At 42.1% G+C, this 21,398-nt stretch overlaps 1 protein-coding gene across 1 annotated transcript in view; it reads left to right on the top strand.

Moving 5' to 3' along the window:
- PLET1 (placenta expressed transcript 1) overlaps positions 1 to 21,398 on the top strand; it is a 47,771-nt gene that overhangs the window by 11,208 nt on the left and 15,165 nt on the right. The gene's annotated exons all lie outside the window — the stretch shown is intronic.

Raw genomic sequence — 21,398 nt, forward strand, 5'->3', positions numbered from 1 at the left:
CATTCAGCTCTCTGCTCAAATGTCCCTCATCAGAGAACTTCCCTATCCTTCTCTCTAAACACCCCCACTCTGCCCCCATAACTGGCATTATAGATTCATGGAGATAGAATGGCCTCTTCAGTAAAACATATTGGTATAATTGGTTATCCATATGCCAAAAAAATTGGATTTTTATCTCCAACAATCACAAAAATTAATCCATAGTAAATTCAAGACCTAAATGTGACATGTAAAACTTTCAAACATTAAAAGAAAATATAGGGGGATATCTTTTTAAAATCTCATAAAAGGAGAGGATTTCTTCAAAAATATTAAAAACAAAAACAAAAACAAAAAAAAAAACAAAAAACACTGCCCGTGGGTGCCTGAATGGGTCAGTCGGTTAGGTGGTTTCTTAATCTCAGCTCAGGTCTTGATCTCAGGGTTGTGAGTTCAAGCCCCATGTTGGGCTCCTTGCTGGACCTGAAGCCTGCTTAAAAACAAAACAGTGCCCACGAAAGGTTATAAATGTGACTATTTTAAAATTAAAAATACGTGTTCAGGGATCCCTGGGTGGCTCAGCGGTTTAGTTGCCTGCCTTTGGCCCAGGGTGTGATCCTGGGGTCCCAGGATCGAGTCCCATATCAGGCTCCCCACATGGGGCCTGCTTCTCCCTCTGCCTGTGTCTCTGCCTCTCTCTGTGTCTCTCATGAATAAATTAATAAAATCTTTTAAAATAAATAAATAAATAATAAATAAAAGCTTATATTCACCAACATAAAGGAAATATACCTGAAACAATGAGATACCGATTCACATCAGATTTGCAAAAACCAAATCTTGATAATTTGAATAGTTGACCCTTGAAAAACGTGGGGGGTGGGAATAGGGATTCCAAACCCCTGTGCAGTCAAAAATCCACATATAACTTTTGACTCCTTAAAAACTTAACTACTAATAGCCTACTGTTGACCAGAGTCTTACCAATAACACAAAGTTGATTAACACACATTTTTTATGTTATATATAGCACATACTGTGTTCTCACAAAAAAAGTAAGCAGAAGAAAATATTATTAAGAAAGTCATGAGGAAGAGAGAATACATTTACAAAACTGGGTTTATTGGGAAAAAAACAAAAACAACCCACTCATGAGTAGAGCCACACAGTAGAAAGCCATGTTGTCCAAGGGTCCACCGTACAGCACCACCAGCCCTGAAGAGTGAAAAGGATGTGCTCAGAACATGCTCTGGCCTGCTGCCCTGGCCTTAGACCCCTCTGCCCCTGGGCTTTGCGGTCTGGTAGCCTGTGTATGGAAGTCAAGTCCTTCCTCATGTCCACACCAGCCTTCGTTTCCCCTTGTCTCCACCACCATCCTTCCTTCTTCCAAGAGGGCTGAACCTTTCCCCATCCCCTGGGCGTTCCCCACTGCGCTCTCATGTCTGAAATTCTCTTCCTCTTGCCCACATGTCCAAATCTTACACTGCCCTCAAGGTCCAAAATGGCCTCCCACTGACCCCTCACTAGAAATACCTTCCTCTTTGAAAGTCTCAGAGCCCAGCATCTCTTCTTTGCTTATGGTGAAGCAAAGGATTAACTCCTTGAGGATAGGTCTGATTCATCCTCAGGTTTTCTCCTACCCACCCGCTATCCACTCTTCGGACGGAGGGCACTCAGGCTCATCAATCCTGACTGGGTGACGTGGGTTGCATCAGTGAGACTTAACAACTAATCAATAAAGGGTTAGAAGGAGGAGGTGTAGAGAATGTCATCCTGGATTCTGGGCCTGCCATTTCCTAAGGCATAATAACAGGAGGAGAAACGGGTTTGGGAGGGAAGACAGTAATTCCATTTTAGGCACCAGGCACTGGATGTGCCTGCAGGACATCCACGTGAGGATGAATAGATAGATGTCGCACCCAGGAGAGACATGTAGGCTGGAAACAATGTGGAGGATTTCCAGAGGCATCGCTGTCTCCATTTAATGAAGAATGAAATTTGGAGAAGGGGCTTGTTCAGACTTGTCTGGTAGAAATAAAGTGGACTGAAGTAGTGGATGCTGTCTGGCTCCATCCTGCCTGGGGAGAGGTTAAGGAGGCAGAAGTCTTTCCAGGGAGATTCAGGAAGGGATTCCGAGGATTCAGGATTCCACTGGGGACACCGATGGTTTGCGGGATAACCAGGCCTTAAGCAGCACCTCTCTTGGACCTTGTGTCCTCAAAGACAGACTAGTGTAGTTCTAAAAGCCCTGGCTCAGGAAATGTGAAATCCACTATGAATCTATGTATTACCTCGCATGACTCCCTTTCCCTCTCTGCATTTCCTCTACTGTAAAATGTGGTTAAACAAATGATCCCAGGTCTCTTGTAATTCTAACACAGATGGGATCAGTAATTCATCTCTTTAATTCTTTAATTTTTTTTTAAATAGAAGCCCAGGACCATTTCTTTTCTAAGTGCTTCGCTTCTAATTAGCATATTAATATAATTCCTATAGTGTTCATTGTAGAAAATTTGGCAAAAGGGCAAAGTCTAAAGAAGAAAAGAAAAATCACACTACTGCCAGTTAAAGACAATACTGCTAACTTTTCTATGTAAGAAAAGTACTGGCCTTTCTTTTACTGTGCAAATATACATTTTATTTATTTATTTCAACAAAAATTGGGTGATACTATCCACTACTAACTGAGCATCTGGCTGATACACAGGCTCAGAAACAAGTGCTCCCCATACACATCACCCATCCTTACAGGGCAGACTGCATCGTCCTCATTTTACAGAAAAGAAGGCTGAACACACAAAGGTCAAGAGAGCTGCCTGGGGTCATATAGCTAGGAAAAAAAAAAAAAAACAGAATTCCAGAAATCCTACCAAACTAGCTCTCTGAGCTGGGTTTTGTGTGTGTGTGATTCTTCCCGCCCCCACCCCCCCTTAATTCTGTTTTAACATGCTCTCATCTCATTTTTCAAATGCTTTTGTGCCATGTTATTATAAGTTGCTTCGAGGCACTAATCGCACAGTCCCTCACTGGTGAGCCTATCAGAAGTTCTCAGTGTTCACTCTCACAAAAAATGCTATGATTATCTTCTTTCCACTCAGTGGTAATTATCTCCTTAGGGTAAATTTGTAGAGACTGAACATCTAGACGGAAGAATATCTGCCTTCTTAAAGCTATTGACAAATAGTATCAGGTTGCCTTTCCCCACACACACACCAAAACTGAACAATTGTTCTCCCTGCAATAATTTATAAAAGTGTCGTCTACCTGAGACCTCATTAATGTGGAAAATTATCTTACTTTTGTTAATCTCTGCCGATGTAATAAATGAAATTTCTTATCAGTGAAGTTGAACTTCTAATGTCATTGACAATTTGGTGATTCATTTTAATAAGCATTTATTATATAAACCCTTGAAAGAAAAAAAATAAACCCTTGGGAGATGGGAGAGAAGTGGAGGAATGGTAAGAAAGGCAGAGAAAATTAATTGTAGTCATTTAAAAAAAACCATGTACCTAACATATGCAGAGCATGTTGCAAACCCTGCAGGCATAAAAATTAATAAGAGCGAGCAGATATTGAGTACCAAGGCATACAGTGAGTCGTGGGAAACACAAAAGAAGGTATAGTATTTATCCTCCAAGAACCTGCAAGCTAGCTGGGAAGGGAGACAACCAACATACAAGGTGTTTGGGCTATTAAGCCTATTAAGCTATTAGCCTCCCTCCCCTGTTATTTCATGGGGCTGCTTTCCCACATCCAGTGTGGCTTTTTGGGTCAGTCTTGAACTATTGTTACTTGTTCACAAGCCTTATATCCTGGATCACCTGAGAGCCCTGGAGGGCAGGTATGGTGGATTACTCATAGGCCTGTCATGTCACATCAATGAAGGATTTCATAATTCCTTCACAATTATTCAGTGTTATAAAACAGCCACAGGCTGCCGAGCTCTCTGCCCACTACCCACCCCTGCCCCCAAGTTGGTCCAACACACACCTGAGCGTATCATAAATACAGGCAGGCACTCATGTACAAGGTTATAGGACTAGATGTTAAAGTTACATGAACTGTACCAACATGTTGGTTTGAGTAACTAAACCACCACACCACCTTCAACTGTCGGAATTCTAGGATTCTTACCTGCCAGATTCATCGACGTGGCCCCACCTGTAGGGAGGTTCAAGGGTTTGGGGTCTGTTTGTTTTCTAGTTTCGCATACCTTACTGATGCTTACATCCCCTTCCTGCCCTTCTGGGACCCTGCAAACCTCATGATCATCTCCCAGCACACCTGAGTGCCTGGCTTGAGAACCTGCCCCCCCACCGACAAGAGTCCACATGAGACTCAATTCCTCTACCACTAACTACCCTTCTGCTGGGCCCTCTGGGCCCTTCTTCCCTTTAATCTGCTCACTGCAGATCCACACTCAGCCCCTGCTTGGTCTGTCTCCCTTCTCTTTTCTTCTAAGGCACATCGCACAACGCCAATACTACAGACGTATCCCCAAGGTTCCCCTTGACCGTACACTCATGTGTCTTCTCTGTGTTGCCCAAAGTATCTAAGGCCAGCTCAGCTAAACGAACATTTGCTTCCCTGAACAAACTCAGATTCTGATTCCAGTTTCAAGAGTGTTTTGGATTAGTGAGGGCCAGAGGGCTGGAGAGGGGTGGCCCCCACAGTAGGACTGGGATCAGCCTGAAGCGTAAAGAAGAGTCAGGTGCCAAGGTGGCCAGGGCTCTTCATCCCCTTACACCTTTCCTTCCTTGTCCCCTCCACCCACTCCTAAAACAACATGGATAAAAGGTGTAGACTGTTAATAAAGTGTTAATGCACTTGAAGGATGTGAGGGGTGGCCATTGGCACCACCTTCTCTCTGCCACCTTCTCTCTTCTCACCACCATCCCAGCCTCAGACATACCACAACTCCCTGAGGGAGGCCGGTGGACAGGTAAGAGTTAGAGGCCAGTGGAAGAAGAAAGGAGGAGACCAGAGCAAGAAGGGGGCCTGGGGTTTCCCAGAAGCGTGAGTGAGAGGTACTAGGAGGAAAAATTGAAGCCATATTTGCTCCTCGCCCCAGCATATTGGCATGTACATCAGCCAGTAACAAAACTCTGTGTGCCCACACACCCTTCCAGAGGTCACCCAGGGGTCCAAGCATGTGTGACACTCATTGACCAGACAGGCCCTGTGTGTGGTGCTGTATCTCTGAGACGTCACTGTGTGCCACCAGGCCCTCTGCATGCAAGACCACCAAGACTCCCAGATGGGAGTTTTCAAACTGGAGATGCTTCAGAATAAGCATCTGGAGCTGAGTAAAATTGCAGGAACATGCATTTTTATAAGCATCCTGTGACAGTGATGCAGATGCCAAAGACCACAGTGGTATATCCAGACAAGATCCTTGGGAAGCTCCATCCTCGCCCCAGGAGGCTAGTGGCTTCCATCTGGATCCTTGAAATCACTGTCTATTAATGCCTCAGAGGCAGTCAATCCACTCTTGGCATTGAAAGCCCCTCCAGTCATCCCTCCTCCTCACAACACCTCAGTGCTCCTCCACCTTCCCTTGCCCTATCTCTCTGCTTCCCTCTCTCAGAACATTTCCTCTGTGCCACTCAAAGCCCCCAAAGCCTACTAAGCTCCCTTACACCTTCAGTCCTTTCCCTATAACCTTACCCTATGATACCAATTCCCAAGTCCACCACTAGCCTCCTTGGCACCTTGGGTAAATTAGAGACAGGTGGCCCCTCTGGAGGTGGAGGTCTCATTGGTTAAAAGTGCTCCCTCTCCCCCCAGGACCTAAAGTATGGTGAAAGCTCAGATTTGAGCCCCACCACTCCCCAGACAGAGCACAAACTACACCAACTCCAGCCTGACTGCTTCCTTATAACCTTCCATGGAGATTGTTCAATATCCCACTCCCCACTGGCACCAGATCAAGGGAGTGCTGTCCTCTATACTCCCCAGTGCCATTTCAAAATCTTAACTCTTCCCCTTCCAATTGAAGTCTCTGCTATTGAGACTCCGCCCCATGGCTCTAACGGCCTCCAACCCCATCACTGAAGGCTAATAGCTTCCCTCTGTCCCTTACATCTACCACCTGGCTAAGTAACTTGGATGTCCATAACTCATTCCATGCTGCAGTCTCACAGCTCACAAACCTCCTCATCTCCATTCCCCCTGGGTTCCCCACATCCAGTTGTCAGAACTGCCCCTTATAAGAAATCTCAAAGTCTAATAGTCCAGCCCCAAACAGCATTCCATTTACTGTGTGGCTCTTTCCTGTTCTCACTCCTACTCTATTTGCTCCTCAGCATCACAGGCATCCCTGGTCCCCTGAGTCCTTCATTTGCTGCCTGCCCAGCCCAGACCTCACAGCTGACCACCTGAACCATACCCTCGCAAGCACCTACCTTCAATCTCATTTTTCGGAAAAGCACACAATTCTACCATAGCACCATGGTCTCCACACTCAACTGGGTTCAGAGTGCTGCAAATTGAGAATCCTTAGACTTGTGCTTTGCCTGCCATCTCCCCACTCTCCTTAGGAACTGTTCCAATTGCTAGATCCCTCTTCAAATCCCTCCACCCAACCCCAAAGCCCCCTCAGTCTTGGTGGACAACACCTCTTCTTATCTTGATGAGAAAACTGAAGCCATAAAATGAGAGCTGCTTTACCTTCCTGTCCCTACTACATCCTCATCAGTCTCCACACTCCTCCTTTTCCTTGTCTCCAGTCTCCCAGGATGAGGGTTATTCCTCCTGCCCCAGGCCAGTCCCTCCATCTGTGTTCCCCAGCCTTGGCACCTGTCTCCCTCAGCTTTCACCCTTACCTTCCAACACCTCCTTCTCTACTGTTTCCTACCTCTTAGCCTATAAATACACTCCAGTTTTGCAACGTTTAAAAATAAACAGAAACCTTTCTTCCCCTGGGTCTTTCCAACCCAATCTTATCTCCCTCCTTTTTTCTCTACTGAAACCTCTACTTGCTCTCATCACTGCCTCTCCTCCTCTCCCCAACTCATTCCATTGCAGCTTCTGATCCCCTACTTACCACATTCCAGCAAAAAACCAATTCCTTCCCATTGCCAAAATCCAGTGGACAATTTCTAGACTTTTCTTACTGCTTCATTTGACCCTAGTGCTTAATCTTTCTTGAAACCATCTACTCCTTTGTGACTGTCATGCCTCTCTCTCTCTCTCTCTGTCAGCATGGGTCTCCATCTTGGAGTCCTCTTCCAACCACCACTTAAGCATTGGGATTCCCTGCCAATCAGTCCTTAAACTACTGCTTTTTGCATTGCACACAATGCTCCTGGACAAAAGCTTCCATCATTGGTGTTTTGGCTATCATCAGATAGTGAGTCTCTATCATAGTCTGGCTTTTCTTCCCCCAACATCAGGTTTGTATATACAACTCTATGCTAGACGTCTTCATTGGGATACACCACAGGCATCTCAAATGAGACCTAACTCACTATCTCCACCCTCGCCCCAAAACTGCTCCTCCAGTGATCCCCATGTTAGTCAATGGGATCATCATCCTCCCATCCAGTAAAGCCAGACACCTGGAGTCATCCTAACTCCACCCTCTCCCCAGCAAACTATCTCTAAATCTGCCCTTTTCATTGCCTTAATATTTAAATTCTGCCCCCTCCCTTCTATATCCTACACCTCATGACTACTTTGTGATAGCTCATCATCACTCACCTGGACTATTACAACAGCCTCCTGATTGGATTGATTCCAGATTTTTCAATCCCACATGCACTCCCCACATAGTCACTAAAGTGACTGATCTAAACTCAGATCTGGCCACGTCACTCTCCTGCTTCAAAACCCTATTGCCTGTAGGATAGAGTCTTAAATTCTTGACATGACCTACAAGGCTTTGGTGACTTGACTCCTTCCTAGTCACTCCCCAGCATCATCTGTGTCACCCCTTGTCCTGAGCACTACGTTTCCATAATTCCCTGCTCCCTCCATGCTGTTTCTTACCTCCACATTCCTCTCATCCAGAAACTCCCACCCCAACCACCCCTCATCCTTCAAAATGTCTCGTCCTCCATTTACTCCAAAAAGCACTCCTGTCTTTCCTTTGTACTCCAATGCATACCTAAGCCTACCTCTGTCTTAGCATTTGCCCACTGTCTTGAAACTATCTGCTTATAGGCCTACCCCCCAACACTAAACCAAATTCAAAAACAGGAATCAAGTACTGGGTACTAGGCTTTGTGCCCCCTCCCCCAGGCCCCAGTGCTGAGCACATTGCCTGATACATAGTAAGCACTCAGAAAATAATCATTGAATTGATTGCCACAGTAGGGCAACAAGGCAAGTATTACAAATGAAGAAACTCAGACTCAGCAAGTTATATACTAGTAGATGGGAGAGTAGTGACTTTAAATCAATTCTAAGGCCTATGCTCTTTGAAACACAATCTGGATAACACAAGCTAAGCATAGAAACAAATGAGAATGACATGTCAGGGGCACCTGGCTGGTTCAGTCGGTGAAGTGTCTGCCTTTGGCTCATGTCATGATCTCGGGGTCCTGGGATCAAGCCCCATGTTAGGCTCTCTGCTCAGCAGGAAGTCTGCTTCTCCCTCTCTCTGCACTACCCTTGCTTGTGCCCTCTCTCTCCCTCTCTTTCTCTATCAAATAAATAAATAAAATCTTTTAAAAAATGAGAATGGTATGTCAGTTCATCACCTAAGGATGACAGTGTACATGAGCAATCTAAGGAAATGATGGTGGGCAAGATTTTGGGAGGCAGAAGATTATGGACTTAAAGTCCTAGCATTGCTGGCTGTATGTGGAGTCCTGATATTATAAACTGCTGGCAGTGCCAGGCCTGAGCAGCCTGCTAGCTAATTCTACATGCTGCACCTGAGGCAGCTGATGTTCCCACAAATACTCACAACTGTGCTTTGCAACCATTTTGTCAGTCCTCTCTTAGAAACAAGCCCCTCTCTTGGAAACAAGCCTCCGGGAAGTTCCTAGTATACAAGACATGGACTATCCAAAGGATATGAGAAGACAAATCAATATGGATCTGTGTGAAATAGAGCTGCCATGTCCCTCAGCCTCTCCTGGGAGGTCCCTAGTCTCACCCACCTACTGTCCAGCGGCCTTCCCCTACAACTTGAAACACAGAAGGCAGTCAACAAAAGCTGCCAAGAGAGACACAAGACAAGCCAAGGAAAGCTCAAGCCCAGAACCCACAGAATCACTGCACAACAAAAGAGGAGATTGTTAGATCCAGCTAATGGTACCACACCTGCACACATCATACATGGCGATCCCTGCACACCTTCCTCTGGAACTCCTCACCTAGAAGATGATTGCCCCAGACAAGGAAGGCACAAGGACACAGGGTTGCAATGATATCAGCAAAACAAAACTAAAAATACCATCCCGTGTTGACAAAACACAGGAAAAGGCAGCAAGGGTATAGGTAACAAAGGATAAAGATAGGGTGCCCTTCTCTGGTAAACTCCCTGTCAAACAAAGGTGAAGAGCCAGAATGACCTCATTAGTAGAGAATCTGGCAGGTGTCCAAGGCAAGAACTCCCCCACCCTCTGTTTTCACCCTAATCTCTGGGGGCCCAGCCAACCTCCCCGCACCCCTAAAGGGTTCTAGGACTAGGAGAGCTTATTTCCTGCCTGGGGAAGGAAGCTAGAGCAGCTGCAGCTCTAAATCATAGTTTTTATTCACAAATAGAGACATTAACACATCTGCTCCATACTCTGCTGCTCCTCTACAGATAAAGGCCTTCAGTTTATAAAGTTTCACAAGAAAAAAGAATTTGTTATCTTCCTTTCTTGCTTCCCCTTAGCCAACCAAGCCCAGCTTCATCTCAGCTCAGCTGCAATGGACAGCTCATTACCAGCTGGACAGGCTGTGTCCTGGAGCCAGAGTGAAGCTCTTGCAGCCCTGACTCACCTATCATTGCTCAAGGAGGCGGTGAAGCCTGGGATCCTTGGAATTCCCCTTTGGAGGAGGTGTGAACAGCTCCCAGGCACCACCTCAGTGGAATCTCTCTAATAAATAAGAAGTAAAATAAGAATTTAATGAGTGCTTTCTCTATGCCAAACACTGCGCTTTACATGTACCATCTCATTAAAAAGCTTCCAACAACCTTATAATAAGTACTACCATTATCCCCATTTTATAAACCAGAGAATAGAGCAGTTCAATATATTGGTTTGAGATCATGTGGATAACCAACAGAGAAGCAGATACACAACACAGATCTTTCTTCCTGACTTCAGAGATCCTGCTCTTACCTGCCCACACAGAAGGGGCATCTTCCCTCCTTCTCATTGTTTGGACTATGATTTTTCCTTTTACAAAAAAAAATTTTTTTTAATTTTTTTTTAGTAGACTCCATGCCCAGAGTGGGCATCAACCCACAAGATCAAGACCTCAGCTGAGATCAAGAGGTGAATGCCCAACTGACTGAGCCACCCAGGAGCCCCTGATTTTTCCCTTTTGGTAGAAGCTCAAATTCTCAGAACTCTCTTGATTTCCCATTGGTGTAGAAGCTTTCTGAGGTTAGAAATCATTTTTAAGGTTCCTTTGGAAGTGATTCCAAGAACACCGTGGATGTTTAATAAATAGCATCTATTTGTTATTATTAAAACCATTAATATTCTAGGGGATCCCTGGGTGGCGCAGCGGTTTGGCTCCTGCCTCTGGCCCAGGGCGTGATCCTGGAGACCCGGGATCGAGTCCCACGTCGGGCTCCCGGTGCATGGAGCCTGCTTCTCCCTCTGCCTGTGTCTCTGCCTCTCCTTCTCTCTCTCTGTGTGACTATCATAAATAAATAAAAAATTTTAAAAAAAAACCATTAATATTCTACATACCAGATAATTCCTTTCCTCTAGAGCAGGGTTTCATGACCTCACCACTACTGGCATCTGGGGCTGAATAATTCTTTATCATGGTGGCTGTCTTGTGCATCACAGGTATTCTGCAACACCCCTAGCTTCTACTCACTAGATGTAAGTAGCAATCCCACCACCATCAGCTGTGACAAGCAAAAATGCCTCCAGACATGACCAAATGCCCCTAGGTGGCAAAATCACCCCCAGGTGGCAACTATTGTTCTGGAGTAAGCAAATAAAAATGATAGTACTTATTCCCTCAAAGTAAAACAGCTGGAAAGCATAGTTCTACCTACAATAAAAGAGCACCCTTATTACTCATAGTTAATAAATATGAGAGTTCCTGAGAATTACTTATAAAATAAAAGCACCAGAGCATCAATTTCAGAAGATCAAGGCAATGTTCCTGTTATGCCTGAACCAAATCACTTTCTGCTTATAGAATCTTTCATAGTGGGATGTCATAGGCTGGTGGGAACCCATACACAGCCAAAACAAAGGCCTGGGTTCAAATCCCTGCTCATAGCCCCAAATCACTTTTTGTAACAAGATGGTGTAGACATAAATATTTTTATATCTCAGCTCATTTACTTACTAGCTTCTGGTCAATTCACTTAATATTGCCAAATCTTAGTTTCTATCAAATGGAGGTGAAGTTTCCTTGCTCAGGATTGTCGTGAGAATTCAATACAACAGTTAGAAAGAAACTATCTCACGAAGTTAAGTCTCAAGAGAGCTCAAAAATAGTCACTTCTGGGGCACCTGGCTGGCTCTGTCAGTTAAGCATCCAACTCTTGGTTTCAGCTTGGGATGATCTCAGTATCCTGGGATTGAGGCCCAGTAGGGAGTCTTGAGTGTCTTCCTCTCTCCCTTCCTCCTGCTTGCACACATGTGCACACCCTGTCTCCTGCTCAAAATAAATAAATAAATCTTTTTTTTAAAAAAAAAGTTACTTCTTACCAGGCCCTGATACCTGATTTATTTTTGTTTTCTCCACACCATCCAGCAGAGCACCTCTCAATCCTACAGAACTTTCAAAATGCAGATATCTGACCCTACTGTATACCAGCTGGATCAAAATCTCTGGCTTGGAGAATATATATTGTGCATACCCAAAAATGTATTCATAAAAAAGTTAACATATTACCTTTTATATAATTTTATTGGTGCCAAAAAATAAAACAGTAGTATTTGTATCAGTTCTTAAAATATGATATTACTTATTAATAATCAACACATTATAAATAATTTAAATAAATAAGTATATCTCCCAATGGCATCTAGTGTATTCTTAGGATCCACAAGTTCCATTAGAATTTTTAGATTTTATGTTTGAATTTCAAGACTTTTTTTTAAAGATTTATTTACTTATTCATGAGAGACACACAGAGAGGCAGACACAGGCAGAGAGAGAAGCAGACTCCCTACAGGAGCCTGATGAAGGCCTTGATCCCAGATCTCGGGATCACAGAATCACGCCCTGAGCCCAAGGCAGATGCTCAACCACTGAGCCACCCAGGTGTCCTGTTTTGTTTGAATTTCAATGATCACTTAAAAATAGCCTTTACACATCTACTTTTCAGGGGAATGTCCTAGGATTGTTCATATGTAGAAAAAAAGCAAAAGTATTGTTACTCTAATTGGAAATGTGAGTAAAAAACGGCTTCTCTTTAGCATCAGTGGGGGGTTTTGTTTGTTTGTTTCTGTGGGTTTGGTGCTTGGGTTTGTTTTTTGGTTTTTGGTTTTTTGTTTTTGTTTTTGTCTTGCTTCCTGGTGTGTTTTTCATTCAAAGGTAATCGATCTTGGAGGAGAAGCAGAAAATTCTGTCTGGCTTTTTAAAAATCAGGATTGCTTTGATGCTTTTGGCAACAATAGATTTCCTTGACTATTTGGAGCCATTAGGAAGACTATCTAGGTCCTTGGGCTCTAGGTCAACTGAGGAGACTTTTGGCTCCTTTGTCTACTATTGATTGTTTTCTTGAATTCTCAAGACCTGTACCCAGCTATTATTAAAAAGTTTCCTGTTTTCTCCCTCTGATTGCATTAACTTGCACACTGTTAACAATATGTGGCATTTAGAATGCCTTCCTAATTCTTTTTGAGCAGCCATTGCCTATATTTTCTGAGCTTCTCCCTGGTTTCCTTGCATGAGTTCATCTGACAAGGAAATGCAGCTATTTTGTTTGTCCTCTCTCCAAAATGGACCATTTATGTCAGTGTTCTAATTCATCCCTGATGGTCTCTGAGATACATAGACTACTCCACAAGACTCAATAGTTACGCTTAAGAAATTTTTATATAGAATTGGTCCCTGTTAGGAGGAGACTCTCGGTGTCACTTTTGTTATCTTGAAAGCTGGTCCCTTCCCTGAGGCTCTTAATTTTTTGAAAACTTGATGCTGTTTCAACTGAAAAATTGGCAAAAATACTAAAAAAAAAAAAAAAAAAAAGAGTTGAGGGGAGCTGTTTAAGAAATTGAAAAGTAATTACAAACAACAATGGATAATTATGTCTTTCAGTTGTTCTGTATCAGTTAAATTTTTGTGCTCTTTTCCCTGTGTACATGGTAGTTCTATTTTTATACAATAAAACTTTTATTTAAAAAAAGTTTAGGGCAGCCTGAGTGGCTCAGTGCTTTAGTGCCTGCCTTTGGCCCAGGGTATGATCCTGGAGACCCAGGATCGAGTCCCACGTCGGGCTTCCTGCATGAGCCTGCTTCTCCCTCTGCCTGTGTCTCTGCTTCTCTCTCTCTCTCTCTCTCTGTGTCTCTCATAAATAAATAAATAAAATATTTTTTAAATAAAAATAAAAAACTAAAAAAAGTTTAAAAAATAGCCTTTACATGTTATTTTTTTAAAAATCTTTGAAGTGATAATTCTCAACTGAAAGACATATTCTTTAGTAAGCTGGAATTTCTCATAGTCTCAGGAAACAGGGCTACAAAGAACTCTGAAATTAATGTATCAACAAATTACATAAGTGACAAAATTATATTTGTATACAAGGCTAGAAATAGAGCCTATTTGTTATCAGGAGGTTCATTTGTTTGGTTTTTAGAAAAGAGAAGACACCATAGTATACAGTAGTGATATTTAAATGCTAGTGCATTCTATCAAATCAACACCAAAAGGAAACAAAATCACTGTTCATGATTAATGGCAGAAGTCAATAGCATCTAAGGGAATTAAATGAATTAAAAGACGCTTCTATGACTCAAATAATGAAACAATTATTTTCTTTTTAAGGATTTTATTTATTTATTTGACATAGAGAGAGCACAAGCAGGGGGAGCAGCAGGCAGAGGGAGAGGGAGAAGCCGGCCCCCATGGAGTGGGGAGCCTGACGTGGGGCTCCATCCCAGGACCCCAAGACCCCAGGACACCAGGATCATGACCCGAGGCAAAGGCAGAGGCATTTCTGTAAGTTACCTTAAATCCTACATGAACAAAGTAGGATAATAGAAAATCAATCTTCTTTTAAAGAACTGGATGTAAGGGGATTCCCATAAGTAGTGACTTTGCCCCTGGAGAGCTGCCTCTGCTGCATCCTGTCAGTCCACCCACCACACTGGTCCATTGCCCCTTCTGGGAGTTCAGCTCATGTCCCACTGATTAAAGTGTCCTGTATGTTTTCACAATTAAACTGTCCAGTTAAACAGTCGGCATTTGAATTTCTTGGTAAAATGCCAGAGCCTCCAAAGATGTGCCAAAGTGTAGCTAAGAGGAACTAAGGAAAGCCATTTGTCTCCAGGGGTTTCTGACTAGGGCACCTGGCAGGATACTTCCTCTCAGGAAGAGAGCTCTTGTCTCTCCAGGGAGGAACTCCCACTAGCTGGGCAGTGAAGGGGCTGTCCAAACACACCTCCTCCCTCTCCTGGGGATCCCTTTTCCTCTTCCTCTTCTGTTTGGGGATTGGGAAGCACTGATCCCTGACTTCTCTAGTCTCATTTCACTTCCTCACCCACCAACCCACTCTATGACCAGATGCTGAGGATCCTCGACACTTCTTTTTCTGCCTAAAAATGAATGTAACTGATTTTGGATTTTTGGAGTGACTACAAATGTTAATGTTAGAAGGAGGAGTTTAAAAGGTTCAACTCCCTTATGAGTACTCAGTAATATACAGAATTGCTGAATTGTTATATTGTACACCTAAAATTAATATAACACTGTACATTAATTACACTTCAATACAAGAAAGAAAAAAGAAAATACCTCCTGGCAACATTTAAAAGTTAATGATGGGGCACCTGGGTGGCTCACTGGTTAAGCATCCAACTCTTGATTTCATGATCTCAAGGGGTTGAGGGATCAAGCCCTACATCAGGCTCTGTGCTCAGCATGGAGTCTGCTTGTCCCTCTCCCTCTGCTCTTCCCCCACCTTTAAATAAATAAATAAATAAATAAATAAATAAATAAATAAACAAACAAACAATTTTTTTTTTAAATTTATGATAGTCACACAGAGAGAGAGAGAGAGGCAGAGACACAGGCAGAGGAAGAAGCAGGCTCCATGCATCGGGAGCCCTACATGGGATTCGATCCCGGGTCTCCAGGATTGCGCCCCAGGCCAAAGGCAGGCGCTAAACCGCTGTGCCTATACAGGGACCCAGGGATCCCTATAAATAAATAAATGTTAATGGTAAACAACACAATCATCAGGAGAAACAACATGGAGGTGTGTCAGTAAATAAATAAATGTATGCTAATGGTAAACTGACACAGCCATTAGGAGACAATGTGGAGGTTTGTCAAAAACATTAAAAATATGGCTATCAAATGATCCAGCAATCCCACTTCTGGGTATACATCCAAAGGAAATAAAATCACTTTCCTTGAGATATCTGGACTCCCATGTTCATTATTCAGAGTCACCAAGATAGGGAAACAGCAAAATGGATAAAGAAATGGATAAATGGGTAAAGAAATTGTGATATATACACATACATATGAATATATGGATTTCATGTGTATATATATACACATATACTCATACATAGACAAACACTGAAATATTATTCAGCCCTTAAAAAGGATGGAAATCCTGCCATTTGTGACATGAATAAAATTAGAGGACATTATGCTAAATGAAATAAGCCACCCACAGAAAAATAAAGACTTCATGATCTCACTTATATGTGGAATCTAAATATAAAATAAGAGTTGAATTAATAGTAGCAGACAGGGCAGCCCCAGTGTCTCAGCAGTTTAGCACCGCCTTCAGCCCAGAGTGTGATCCTGAAGACCCGGGATCAAGTCCCATGTCGGGCTCCCTACATGGATCCTGCTTCTCCCTCTGCCTGTGTCTCTGCCTCTCTCTTTCTCTCTGTGTCTCTCATGAATAAATAAAATAAAATCTTTATTTTTTTAAATAAAATCTTTAAAAAAAATAGTAGCAGACATCAGAATGATGTTTCCCAGGGTCTCAGAGGTAGAAGAAAAAGGAAGATGGTGGTCAAAGGGTACATACATTCAGTTGTGTGTAAGTTCTGGAAACCTAATTAGAGAACAGAAAAAAAAAAAGATTCAATATCACACTTATTGAGAAAGAGGTCTTTGAACACCAGCTCCTACTTAAATGCCAGTAATCCCTGCTTCTTGCCACAGTAACACAAGACATTTCTGGATGTTCCTACACAAAGTAAATCTTTGTAGATCCCTGGTCTCCAGATTCTGGATATCAGGGACATAGAAAGTGTGTTAATTTTAATTTTTTTTTAAATTTTATTTATTTATGATAGTCACATAGAGAGAGAGAGAGAGAGGCAGAGACACAGGCAGAGGGAGAAGCAGGCTCCATGCACCGGGAGCCCGATGTGGGATTCGATCCCGGGTCTCCAGGATCGCGCCCTGGGCCAAAGGCAGGCGCCAAACCGCTGCGCCACCCAGGGATCCCAATTTTAATTTTTTAAATTTGCCAAATAAGGACATTAAAAAAAACAAATAGATGAAAGGAGGGATTTACAACCTACAATCTACAATGACCATAATTTCACAACAGAAAGGACATTTTAATAACAAAATGTCAGAAAACTATAATGTTGGAAGAAAAGGCGAGCCCTTAAATTGATAAATTTTTATATTCTCTTTCAAAATCTCACCATTTTGTTCTCATCCTCCTATTCCATGAAAACAAAAGAACTGTCATCAGCCTGGAGTCACAATGAATGACTATAAGACAGGGTATTTTCCCCTAAAGCTGTGTGACATTAGACGGTTGACTTAGTGCCCCCCAATCCTAGTTTCCTGATCAAAGATGCAAATGAGACAATGTGGGTAAAGCACTGTGCTAACCCAACTGTGCCACCGACACACAATTTAGGACTAAATGAAGCTACCAATGTAACCAACAAGGAAAGGATAACAATTAATTATGGCAAGAGTACATTTATCTCTATAGTTCTATAAAATGCAAACAGACTAGTAAGAGTCCCAAATATATCACAAAGTACACATGCCTATTAATGTTAATTTACTACTAAAATTAAAATTAGGTAATGTTTTTAATTATTATAATGTAATAAATATTAAAATTAAAATGTATTATACCTTGACTTTGGTCCTTCTGAATCTCAAATGCTAAGTAGGTGCAGGCATGTAATCGGTAGTAAAACTGTACAGTGAAGAAAACACCTGGCTGGGGCGAAGAGGTGGGCAGTGTGGTCTCAGCCCTGACACTGGCACTAAGTATGGCTATAGCCTTAGGAAAGTTTCACCTTTCTGTATTCAGTTTTCTCAGACATAAATGAGGAAGTTTGATTAAAGTGATCTCTTAGGGATGCCTGGGTGGCTCAGTGGCTGAGCATCTGCCTTTGGCTCAGGTCATGATCCCGGGGTCCTGGGATTGAGTCCCACATCAGGCTCCCCACAGGGAGCCTGCTTCTCCCTCTGCCTATGTCTTTGCCTCTCTCTCTGTCTTTCACGAATAAATAAAATCTTTAGAAAATAAAATAAAGTGACCTCTTAGAGCCAGTTCAGTTTGAAAATTCTTTTTTTATTTTATTTTATTTTTTATTGGAGTTCAATTTGCCAATATATAGCAGACACCCAGTGCTCATCCCATCAAGTGCCCCCCTCAGTGCCCGTCACCCACAGTTTGAAAATTCTTAATGTCATATACAATATAGTGTGTTATCTCCCTGAGAATTTCTAAGCCTTGGAGAATGAGAAAGATGAGCTATATCTTCTAAACTGCTGGCTGCCTGATTGTCCTCTAAGGCATAAGGATTCACCCTATGGAATCCTCAAAAGTGCAATACCCAACACCCTGTTGAAAGCAAAGAGGGGCAGCCCAGATGGCTCAGTGGTTTAGCACCGCCTTCAGCCCAGAGCCTGATCCTGGAGACCGGAGATTGAGTCCCACGTCAGGCTCCCTGCATGGAGCCTGCTTCTCCCTCTGCCTGTGTCTCTGCCTCTCTCTCTCTGTTTCTCATGAATAAGTAAATAAAATATTATTAAAAATAATAATAAAAAATTAAAAATATAAAAAAGCAAAGAGTACAACTCAATTAGTCCCAAAGTCAACGTGTTGTCGTAAGTATCCACCATGGACAAACAAAGGAGATGCTGTAAACATTCTCCAGCCCTCTCCCTCTCCCTGGAGGCCCCTTCTCTTAGATTTGCACCCTGCTCTGCCCGGGGTTGCTAAGAACCACCATTTACTGAAGGCAGACGATGGCAGGCATGTAACCTTTGTTCTCTCTTAAACTTTGATACAATCTAAAACAAAACAAAACAAAACAAAAAAACCTTGAGACAATCTTGCAAGGTTTGTATTGTTAACTCCATAATATGACTTAAAGAATTGAGGTTCAGAACAGGTTAAAGACAGTCCAAGGTCACGACATGAGGGGCAGGATTCAAATGGGGGCTTCTGTGACTCTAAAACCTGTGGCAGTGCTGCATCCCTCACCTCTGACACACTTGGGAGATTAGATCAAAAACCAGCCACGGTGCCTCAGGTTCCTGATCCCTGCATTCACCAGTGGTTGCTCCTGGGGAATTTCAGGGAACTTCTCTTTAGACTCCGACCTTAGGAAGACCAGCTGCTCTCTGCTGTCTGAAAGCTGTACTTCCTAGAGAGACAGAGATTGGAAGTGCCCACCACTTTCTGCATCATGAAGTCTCAGCATACAAGCTCTAGGCCAACTGGAAACTTCGGAGTACCCAGCACAGTCACAGAGCCCAGCTTTTCTGACTTTAGTAACTAGTCTGACATTCAGTCCCAACCTGGTTTACTCAGATCAAGGTGAGCTTTGCAAGGTGAGCTCCAGGGATTAGCTACATCTTAGTATCCTCTGGGATCCTGTTATAAATGAGAAGTCTCAGGCCCCACATTGGTCCCACTGAATCAAAATAATCAGAAACTGCATGTTTGCAAGATGCTCCACATGATTTGAATGCACATTCAAGATTTAAAAGCACTGTCCTAGAATCACCTATGCAGTTTTCAAAGAGTGTGAATTTCCAGGAACTAGAGTCCAAAATTGGAGAGAAACAGGTAGAGGAATATTGCAAAGTCCAAATACATGTTTGTTTGTTTTTTTAACTAGTTTTCTTGTGGTCTCCTATTCTCAAGAAAACTGAAGTCCTTTCTGGAAGCAATCAAAGATTAATTTTGTTTTGTCAACATATGTCCCTGTTGGCAGCTCCCTCCTCCCAGAAGCAACGTTGGTGAGTTCATATGGGCCATCTTTAGGGCTGAGCTCCACAATGCAGTAAATGAATGGAACAATTCTGCTTTACCACTTTTCTCTTCTGTCCCAATCCTCTGCCCCCAGTTCACAAGGAGGTTTACACTGTGATGTCCATATCAACAGCAAAGCTCCTATATTTTCTCTTCTTCTGACCTACTGCCTTAATCTGGTGTGAAAGAAGGAAGGAAAGTCAGAAGGGAGGGAACAAATCAACATGTGAACATGTGTTATACAGCTACTATGTGCCAGACCCATCTCATCCTCCAAAACAGTTTACATGTATTTCTCATTGAACATACATAAAAATATGTAAGATTGGTATTAATGCCCCAATTTTCAGAAGTGGAAACTAAAAGCCAGATAGGTTAAAACTCTCCCAAATTAAACAGGATCTAATATTAAAGTTTTGCTGCATTCCTTTTACTACCCCCAACTTGCTTACATATAATAGTATATAAGTAAAAACTTTTACTCAGATGTATTCCCATACCATAAAATTGTTTAGTGGTTTTTAGTATAGTCACACAGTTATGAACTGTCACAACTATCTAATTCCAGAGCACTTCCATCAACCCAAAAAGAAACCACAAATCTGCACGCATGTGCGTGCATGTACACACAAACACACACACACACGTACACCCATCCCTGGAAAATACTTGGTCTCTGTCAGTTTGCCTCTTCTGGATATTTCATATAAGTGCTTTCATACCATTTGTGATCCTTTGTATCTAGCTTCTTTCACTTAGTATAACGTTTTCAAGGCTTATCCATGTTGTAGCATCTATCAATACTTTGTTCCTTTTTATAGCTGTCCATTGTTGGATATATCATAATTTTGTATCCATTCAAGAATTAATGGATACTTGGGTTGTTTCCACCTATTGGCTTTAGGAATAATGCTCCTATAAACATTTATGTACAAGTTTTTGTGCAGACATACATTTTCAATTCTCTTGAGTATATACCTAGGAGTAGAGTTGCTGGTTCCTATAATAGTAATTCTATGTTTAATTTTTTGAAGGATTGCCAAACTGTTTTCCAAATTGGCTACCTTCCCACCAGCAATGCATGAAGGTTACAATTTTTCTATATCCTTACCAACAGTTATTATCTGTCAATTAGCCATCCTAGTAGCTGTGAAGTGGTATTCTCTTTGAGGTTTTATTTGCATTTTCCTAATAACTAATAATGCTGAGCATCTTTTGTATTTATCTTCTTTGGAGAAAGTATTCATTGCCCATTTTTAAATTATGATACTTGTCTTTTTATTGTTGAATTGTAAGTGTTAAAAAAAAAAGAATTGTAAGTGTTCTTTATATATTCTGGGTAGTAGGCCCTTATCAGACAGATGATTTGCAAACATTTTCTCCCATTATTTGGGTAGTCTTTTTACTTTCTTGATAGCGTTCTTTGAAGAATGAAAGCTTTAGTTTTGATGAAATCCAATTTACCTATTTTTTCTTTGGTTGCTTGTACTTCAGGCATTCTTTTTTTTTTTTTTTTTTTTTTTTTTTTTACCTGTTTTTTCCCCTGAGTTTTATAGTTTAAGCTCTTACATTTAGGTTTTTGACCCCACCTTGAGTTAATTTTCTACATAGTATGATTTGGGGGTTCAATTTCATTTCTCTGCATGTGGATATCCAGTTGTTCCAGCACCATTTGTTGAAAAGACTATTCTCCCCACCCCCCATCAAATTGTCTTGGCAGCCTTATCAAAAAAATCAATTAATTCTAAACGTATGAGTTTATTTCTGGACTCTTCACTCTAGTCCATTGATTTATATATGTCTATCCTTACACCAGTACCATGCTATCTTGATTATTACAGCTTAGTAGTAA

Source organism: Canis lupus, chromosome 5, assembly GCF_003254725.2.
Source record: "Canis lupus dingo isolate Sandy chromosome 5, ASM325472v2, whole genome shotgun sequence".
NCBI lineage: Eukaryota > Metazoa > Chordata > Mammalia > Carnivora > Canidae > Canis > Canis lupus.